This window comes from Mauremys reevesii, linkage group 8 (genome assembly GCF_016161935.1).
Source record: "Mauremys reevesii isolate NIE-2019 linkage group 8, ASM1616193v1, whole genome shotgun sequence".
In the NCBI taxonomy this organism is placed as follows: Eukaryota; Metazoa; Chordata; order Testudines; family Geoemydidae; genus Mauremys; species Mauremys reevesii.
In genome coordinates, this window is record NC_052630.1 from 77,733,810 (window position 1) to 77,742,552 (window position 8,743).

The 8,743-nt window shown below is 44.3% G+C and overlaps 1 protein-coding gene across 3 annotated transcripts in view; it reads right to left on the minus strand.

Annotated features, from left to right (window-relative positions):
• The window catches only part of LRRC8D (leucine rich repeat containing 8 VRAC subunit D), a 78,654-nt gene extending 71,626 nt beyond the window's left edge, over positions 1 to 7,028 (minus strand). For all 3 annotated transcript variants that reach the window (XM_039486245.1, XM_039486244.1, XM_039486240.1), the window contains exon 1: positions 6,858 to 7,028. The gene's annotated coding sequence lies outside the window, so the exon portion shown is untranslated. The remainder of the gene's footprint in view (positions 1 to 6,857) is intronic.
• Positions 7,029 to 8,743: the final 1,715 nt, after the last annotated feature.

Sequence of the window (8,743 nt, forward strand, 5' to 3'; positions counted from 1 at the left end):
ACCCCTTGCTGGTCTGCTGTGAACCCCAAAATGTCACAATACAGTATAACTTTCCTATGACTGCGGAGATCATCTTGCAGAAAGCTAAGTTCTTAAAACAACACTGACTCAGCACTGCTTCTAGTAAATGTGAAATCTGGCCTAGCACCATTCAGGTTTTACAACACTAGAGGAAGTTCTAAGCCAAGGTTCCTGTAGAAAACAAAAGCCACCTTTTATGGAGAAACCCACTGAGAGTACGTCTTTACTTCAGAGTTAACCCAGGCTCCTGCCTGAGTTTTAGCCCAAACTCTCCCCCTTCCTACCACACAGAAAAACCTCCGAAGCTGGATTTGGAGGTGCTTTAAGCCTGGGCTAATTTATGTGGCTATTGGGGTGGGTCAGAGCTCAAACTCCATTTTAACTAGGACTGCAAAATGCCCTCGTTGAAGTGGGGACACAGGCAAAAGTCACTCAAATGCTGAAAGTCTTCCAGTGTCTTCCCACAATTAGTTGTGGAAGCCCCAGCACAAAGAAAAACAGGATATGCCCCATGGATAAGCGGAAAACGGGGATCCAATAACACGGGTAGGGCTTTGCTGTGAGAATGCTCCCACCTGGGCTAAACTAACTTGGGTGCCAAGCATCCAGTTAACTGTGCAGTGAAGGTATACCCTTAATGGCCATCTGAAAAAAACAAAAATCAGACTTTGTGTTCTTTTTGTTTGTTTCTTTATGGTGCCTAAAGAAGGCCTAAGGTTTTAACTTTACTTCTTTCTTTACATCGGAAGTCTAGGTCTCACTAGTCTTCAGAACCAGTAGGAAGATAACATGCAGACAGCAAAACCTGAGCAATTGAGATGGAAATAGATTTTTATTCAGATTGTTTCAAACTCTTGTTTATTGGGGTTTTGTTTACCCTTTTTAATTCAAATATGAGGAAAAAAACAGTTGGAAGAGAAGCTCTTTGTTAAAGTGTGAAACACCTCCTCCTCCTCAACTCAGGGCTGAGAAAGCCCACTTCACTTCTCTGGTCCTCTAAAAAGTCCCCTAACAAAACAAGGAATGACCAGGCCTGATACTTCTAAGATGGAAAAAACCATAATAAAACAGCCTTACACTTCTCAAGCAGTAAAAGAGGTCACAGGCTCTACTGTCTCACCTTTAATACAAAATGCTGGACTACACAGAACCATGTGTCTGCTCTGCTCATCTTTCCTACTGCTAGTTGCCTTACTGCATTCAGCCTGCTAATTTCATCATTCCCCTCTCGAATATTGTTTCCAAAAAGAGCATTTTGTTCAAGACGGGGGTGGCAAATGTTCGCCATCCTCCTCTAGTGTGGTAGTGCTTTGTACCACAGTTGTCCCTTAAAAGTGGAGTAGCACAAATTGTCCCCTTACATGGAACATCACTTTGGTGGCTAAGAGGGGAGCACGAGCAGAAAGAGAAAGTTGTAGACAGTAACAGCATTAACGAATGTATCAGCACAATATTTTCATAGCTTCATTCACACAGATAAGATGAAAAGGACAAAAATGAAACTATTTCTCTTTGTACAGTGGCAACAAGCAGGTGCTTGATGCAGTGATACCACTTTAATACCACCGCTTTCTTCCTTAAAGATGAGTGAAATAGATACTTTGCTTGCTAGATTCCAAAAGACAAATCTACTCCCACAGAAGGAATATATTTTTAGGCCCCAGGGCATTTCTGGAGGTGCTAAATCAGGGTCCTATAAAACAAACAGTCTTCTCTGTTTCAGGAAAGAGATGGGAAACTAGTTTGCAAGACTGGAAGAATACAAAGAATACAGAGATATTGCAAAAGAGCTTTGATTCCTTTCATGAAAGAAAGTTTCAGCAATAGGCTGTTAAAATTAACGATGTGGAAATGAGTGTTACTTATTGACTGTGTTACAAAAGTGCCAATCTGACTTGTGACGCACTTTGCTTTTGAACAGGTCAAAAAACAACAAGATGATTCTCAGCTAGCTGAAAGTGGAGAATGCTGGCTTTGTTCTTTAGTAAATTTGTATGGAGCCTCTGAAAAAGTTTTGTTTGGCAATCAGTGCCTATTCTTGCTAAGTGGAGAAGAGAAAACTGCACCCATTTTACTCAGCCCAACAGATTTTGAACCAACTCTATCCCTGGTGTAATTCTGATAGAGTAAAGGAGTTGCACCATTGAAAAACGGGACCCAAAATGTTCTCAAGGTAGAAGCTGGTACAATAGTAGGTGTTACCTTGAGAGAGATGGGTGAGTGAGGTAAGAAGCACTTGTCACCATGAATAAACTGTGATATATTTATTTAAAACTAATTACAATTGGCTTTTCTGAGCCTAGTGCTGGAGGCCACTAGATGCTAAAAAATGTCAGTCCAGTGTTCAAACATGATTTAAAGGCCCACTCCTGCAAACACTCACTAAAAACATGAGCCTGAGGAAGCCAACCAGTATGGCCACTAGTAAATTTTTGCAGATCCAGTCCTAAGACTATGATGCCAAAGACTTTTACAGGGAAGCAGACTCATGAGACTACACGTGTGAAAAATTACATACCTCCAAATGTTTTTGCAGGATTGGGTCCAAAGCGTGTAGCACAGCTTTTAGTCTGCTTTGCCAAAGAAACACTTTCACATAGTTTAAAATTTATAAAAGAATCTACAAAGTCTTAATAGAAACCAAGACTTTGTGCGGGTGGGGGGGTTGTGTTTGGTTGGTTTTTGTATTTTCTAAACACTTCACTGGGGGGGGGGAATTGTTTTGATGCAAGCCTCCCCCTGCAATGTTTGGCATTGTGGTAATATAGCAGAATCAGGGAAATGGAACTGAATAGAAACAAAAACATAACTGAGTAGTCTAGTTTCACAGTTGAAAGAAATACAAAAATAAACAGCCTAAAATGCGAAAAGATCATTTAAAAAAATATTACTACTCAAGTGCATTATTAGTAATGCTACAAATTGTTTGTAAAACTATGTGAAAACAAGAAGCAACTGCAAGAAGACAAGGAACTTAAAGAACATTTGTAATTGTCAATTATCTCTTTAACAGGCAGAAGAAAACCTTATATTCTTTGTATTTTACAAAAGAAACATTTTGATTGAATAATCAGGTGTTCCCTTTTGTTAGTATGTATCTTGGAAACTGGTTTAGAGTTTATTTCTCTGAGCTCCCACACTGCTTGCGTGACAAAGTATGCCACATTTCAGCAAGATGTCTGTCTCCAGCACTAGGCTCTAATTAAGAATTTTAATCCTCAAAACATTGTCTAATCCTTAGAGATTACCCAGGGTCCCTTGGATTAAGACTAGCCAATTCCACTGTGGTTGAGAGAGGTACAACAACAGGAAGAGGGACCATTTGCAGCCACTTGGGATGAGGCACTGACTCAGGATTCTTGGTCATCCCCCACTCACTGCCAGACTGCAAGAGGAGGAAATGACACAGCAACAGATGGGATCAGGAGAGGGGGAAGAACCAGCTAGTGACACAGGGCCTGATCCAAAGCCCTCTGAAGTCAACTCCCACTAAATTCAGAGTAGGCCTTGAATCAGCACCATAATACAGAGCAGGGAACCAATGAAAAGGCTTTGAGGAATGGGGATAGAGAGAGAACAAACTTCAGTTGAGAATTTTCAGGACAATCACACTATTGGATTAAAGCAAGCAACATCTATCACATTTATTCATGGTTACAAGTGCTCCTAGAACCTATGTCTAGTTTCAGAGCCAGTGCTGGCCCGGGGGGGGCCTAAACAGGAATTTCCCCCCACGCACACACACCACATACTAATAACGTGGGGGGGGAAGCTTGAGCTGCTTGGGGCCCTAAGCAATTGCTTAGTCTACTTATGCTGAGCGTGAGCTCTGGCTAGTTTTCTCTGACTGCTGCCATGCATTCCATTTCTTAATCTCCTGCATTTGGAAGCACTTCCCACAATACCATTAGTTTTGTGTGACTCACCAGAAATGGAATTAGGAAAGATGCCCAGAAAGAAGATGTATAATTGGCATATCTCCTGGTTGTTACCTACTTCTAGTGGAAAGAAAAACACTTTTCTGAAGTCAGAGGAAAGTGAGCTGGATGTGCTCTCAGTAAAGCTGGTGCCTTCACCAAAGTGGCATGTGTCACAAAGAAGTAAAATGGTTAGCAAGGCTAAATAATGCAATACCATGGAGGAACCAGATTTTGTATGTTCCAATGAGTTATAGTAGTGCTATGTTTGATATTTAATTTTTTTATGTGCGTGTCTGACTGCTTTAACTTACCCAGCTCTTAACATGGTCATTACAGGAACAGGCTTGTTCCTATCAATATTACCTTCATATGGTAGCAGCATGCAATGTTTCTCTATGTTATTATTAGTGTTGTTGCTTTACTACACCTCCTCTGGGTTTGTAAACATTACACAGACAGTTGTCCCACTTCTAAATGGATTTTAGAACTCCCATCATATACACATATTCGTGGCATTCACCCACGAAAGCTCATGCTGCAAAACGTCTGTTAGTCTATAAGGTGCCACAGGATTCTTTGCTGCTTTTACAGAACCAGACTAACACGGCTACCTCTCTGATACTTGACATCATATACACAGCATCATGTTCTGGAGATTATGAATCTGTTTTATACTGTGCCATCCTCCACCCCACCTTGTATAGTCAATGTAATTTTTGTCTCCTTATCAAAGCAATTTTGACAGCAGAGAAGAGTATCTGTTCAGACAGTCCTTGTTTGTTACGTGCCAAGATCTAGGACAAATACTGTATTATTTTAATATTAACACTTTAATTTTCTGTACAGTGGACTCTGCTGAGAATTGGCAGACATCATAAAGGCACATAAAATATCATCAAAATAACTTACTATCAGGCCAAGACCTTGTAAGTCAAGTTTAATCAGACAATACAAGGTTTACAGCCAAGTTATAAATCCCTGAGAATAGATCTAATTCACAGCACCTCACTGCTGGCCTCAGAGTGAAGCCTGGTGTACTGATCCAAGATCAATGGTGAATAAATAATGTAACATGAATTGCTGTTCACTGTTGAAGCCCTTAATTTAGTCATGAAGAAAATGAATGTAGACCCACTGGAAAAGCAGAAACACAGTTAACAGATTTGAAACTAGGGCACCTTTAGCTTGTGAAGTAAAGAGGGCTAAAATGTATTTGATAGGTTACACTGGGGGACCAGGACCTCGGTAGCATCCTCGGAAGCGCAACGTCCCCTGTCCACTTAGCAGTTGCTTATCGTTCAGCTTCATAGATAATTTCTTTTCTATCTTTAATGCTACCAGAGCTGATGGTCATAACCCTGTTTGTATGGCACAGAAATTAAGCCTTCCCTAAATATATTTTAAGAGCGAGAGAGAAACCATCATCATTGACAACAATGAGCAGCAACACATACCACAAACCGGTGCTGAAGATAATTTAGCTGCTGCTAGAGAGAGGAAAAAACATTTCAGCACCATTATAAAAAGCATTCCTGAGACTTGGTTTTATCAAGCAACAGGTCAATCACCTAGAGAAGACCAGACTGAAGAGTCAATTACTGGCTGTCATAGGCTTACTGTGTGACCTTGGACTTCAGTTCACACATTCGTAGGACAGGGATAACAAAACTTCTTTAACGTGGAGAGGGGTTTCAAGGATTAATAGAAAATGCTCTGAGATTCCCATATAACAGACACTATAGAAGTGTTATTGTACTGCCATTTACCAGCAAGGATACCTATAAAAGCAGTGGAATAAAGATGGCTCATTGACCAAAAGTCTGACTGTGCTGATGTAGGAAATGTTATAATAAATTTACGTAGCAAACATTACATAGGTTAAGGCCCTTTATCTGTGCCTAGTGCAACATCAAGAAAATATTTGAGACCATAGAAAAACCACAAATAATCAGTGGTTGCACGCTGATTTCATAATGCAATATGGCAAAAGAGAGGGTCCAGAAAGAGACTGATTTTTTAGCTGGAGTAAACTTCCATACCCAAGGCTTGCTCCAGTATCATACTCTGGCATGCAATGCTTCATGCATGTGTGCACGCACACACGCACATACACACACACTAAAAATATTAAACAGATTTTAAAAAGGAAAATATCTCTGAATGAACTATAATATTCTTCCTGTCACTGCAAAGCTAGTTACCCTTTCAGTTTCCACTAGCCGGTATTCCAAGTGTTTATGGATACTCCTGTTGCCAGGGGAAGGCAGAGCTACTTTTATGAGGGTGGGTATTTATAACTATTAATCTGGGGACACTATTCCTGCCTGCTTCAGTTCACTTTGCTAGTACTGGATGAATTCTAAGCTCTCCTTATCTAAACGGGTCTCCCGGCCAACATAAATGTGGACTTTTGCAATTATCTGAAAACACCAGGGTGGCAAGATACGCTCCGTTTTCCTGCATCGGTATTGATCTGGCAATCGGACATGGGCTCTGTCCTTAACACTCCCGGGCCAGCCTCTGGGGCTGCCCGGTCAGTCAGAGCAGACATGATCCCTCACTGGGAGACAGCGACATCAGGTTTATTCTTAGCATTTCCTGTAACCGGCGGTCTGTTGCATAAGGAAGAGCCGCTGGGCTGGGTTTCACCTTAGCGGAGCTACAGCTGCCGGGTAAGACCGATGCACGTGCGGACGCAGCGGGAGGGGCGAAGCAGGGAAGGAGGAAGGCGAGGGGCAGCGCCGCTGTCCGGGAACCGTGACGCTCCCCCAAGCAGCCGGATTCTCCCCCTAACCCCGAGAAGCTCCAGGGCGGGAGGATCCCTGCTGGCACCGATCCCCCCCGTACCAGGCTGCAGCAGCCTCCCTGCCCGGGGGCCTCCACTGCCCGCACCACCCCGGGGCTGCGGGAACAAACCTTGGCGGAGGGCGCGGCAGGCAGGTGGGCGCAGCCGCACGGCGAATCACTCCGGCGGGGCGGCCATGGGGGCTCCCGGCGGCTAGCAGCGCCCTGCAGCCCGCGCCGCGCAGCCACACGCCACGCAGCGGCACATGGCTCCGCTCGGGGCAGCTCCGGCCCGGCCCGGCCGCTGGGGCACCAGCCAATGGCCCCCGCGGCAGCGCCCATGTGATCGCCAGTCCCCTCCCCGCTGCGCTGCGCGGCACCGCTGCGTTGCCAGGGCTCAGGTGCTCCGGGGCCGCTCGCTGCAGGTGCCTGCGACCCTCCCTCGCTGCCGGGGTGCTCGGGGCCCCGCTGCCGGATCCGGGGCGCCCCGCACGGGGGCGGAGGGAAGAGAGAGCAATAGGTTCCCCCCCCCCGGGGTGTTTTCCGCCTGCTTCTAGGTCCGCTGCTTGCAGGATCGCCACAGCTGCTGCCGCTCCAGCCTCGCCGCGCCCCGAGAGCCCGGCCCAAGTTCCAGGGCCCCCTTCCTAATCCAGCTTCCCCACGGTGCGGGGCACTGGGACTTCGGGCAAGTTACCTAATGCCGCTGTGTCTAGTTGGCTGCCTCTGACACGGGTTGAATAGCGACAGAGGGACCGTCGAGCACCCCAAAGGGAAGGGCAAAGTCTTAGTGGGCAACAGCTCCATGGCCACTCAGGACTTCGTAAACGTCACTGTGTTAAACATCTTGGCCATGTGGGGCTGCTTGGCAATACCGAGAATGGATTTCAGAACCTCTGTTTCAAAACCACAGGCACAGCTTTCGCTACAGGAAAATGGTTTTTGGCTGTATGGGGCATAGGACACACAGCCAAGCACTCTGGACTCTACAAAGGCAGTGGAATATGTGTACACACACACACACAAAATTCATTAGTTTTATTATAAGAACATGGCAAGAATCTCAGTGCTCTGAGAACTCTGTCCCAAGTCCTGAAGGTTATTAACTCTGGGCACATGAATAGTCCCATTGAAAACAATATCATTGACTCATATGCCTAAAATTAAATATGTTCATAAATGTTTGCAGGATGGAGGCCTATAATTCTTATTATCTCTTTTATGTTCTTTCTATAAGTCAATCATATCTGTACCTTTAACACATTTAGAACTTTAAGGTTCCTTCGTTATAAAGAGACAGCTGAAGGCAATTTAAATTCACTATTCAGATTGTGGAGAGACAAGGTGGGTTAGGTAATATCTGCTTAGTGGATCAGTTTCCATTATGGGAGACAAGCGTTTGAATTTAATGGAGCTCTTCCTCGGGGCTGGGAAAGATAACTCAGGGCTTCTCCTCACTAAAAGTCAGTGTCTGTAAACACTCTTTTTCGGTACTTTGTGGTCACCGACAAAATACTTCCAGCCCGGCAAGAGATGTTAGCTTTGTCAGCAGGAGCCTTGTTCACACTGCCACTTGCTTCGGGCAAAACTTTTGTCTTTTTTAAGTACCCATGGAAGACAAAAGTTTTGTCGACAACTTTGCAGTGTAGACAAGCCCTCAGAGGGTCACAGCTAAATACAAGGTCAAACAGAATTTAGCATAAGCAGTTAGCACATATCTAAAGGATTATTCAAGGTGAAGTGGCCCATTAACTCCCCTGTAGTCATAGGACATAAAGAGGGGTTAATGAGTTACAGATTGTTGTAATAAGCCATAAATCTAGTGTCTTTATTAGGACTGTTAAGATTTTTAGTGTCTAGCAAGGTTATGAATTTAAGATCCCAGGCTCATCTTTTGAAGGTGGGGTGTGGGTTTCCTTTAAGGATGAGGATTTATAGGTCAGAGAGAGAGTGATTGCTTGTGAAAAGTGTTCCCCCATCAGGGATGTGGTGTACATTAGCCAGTGCATTAAATGTGGATG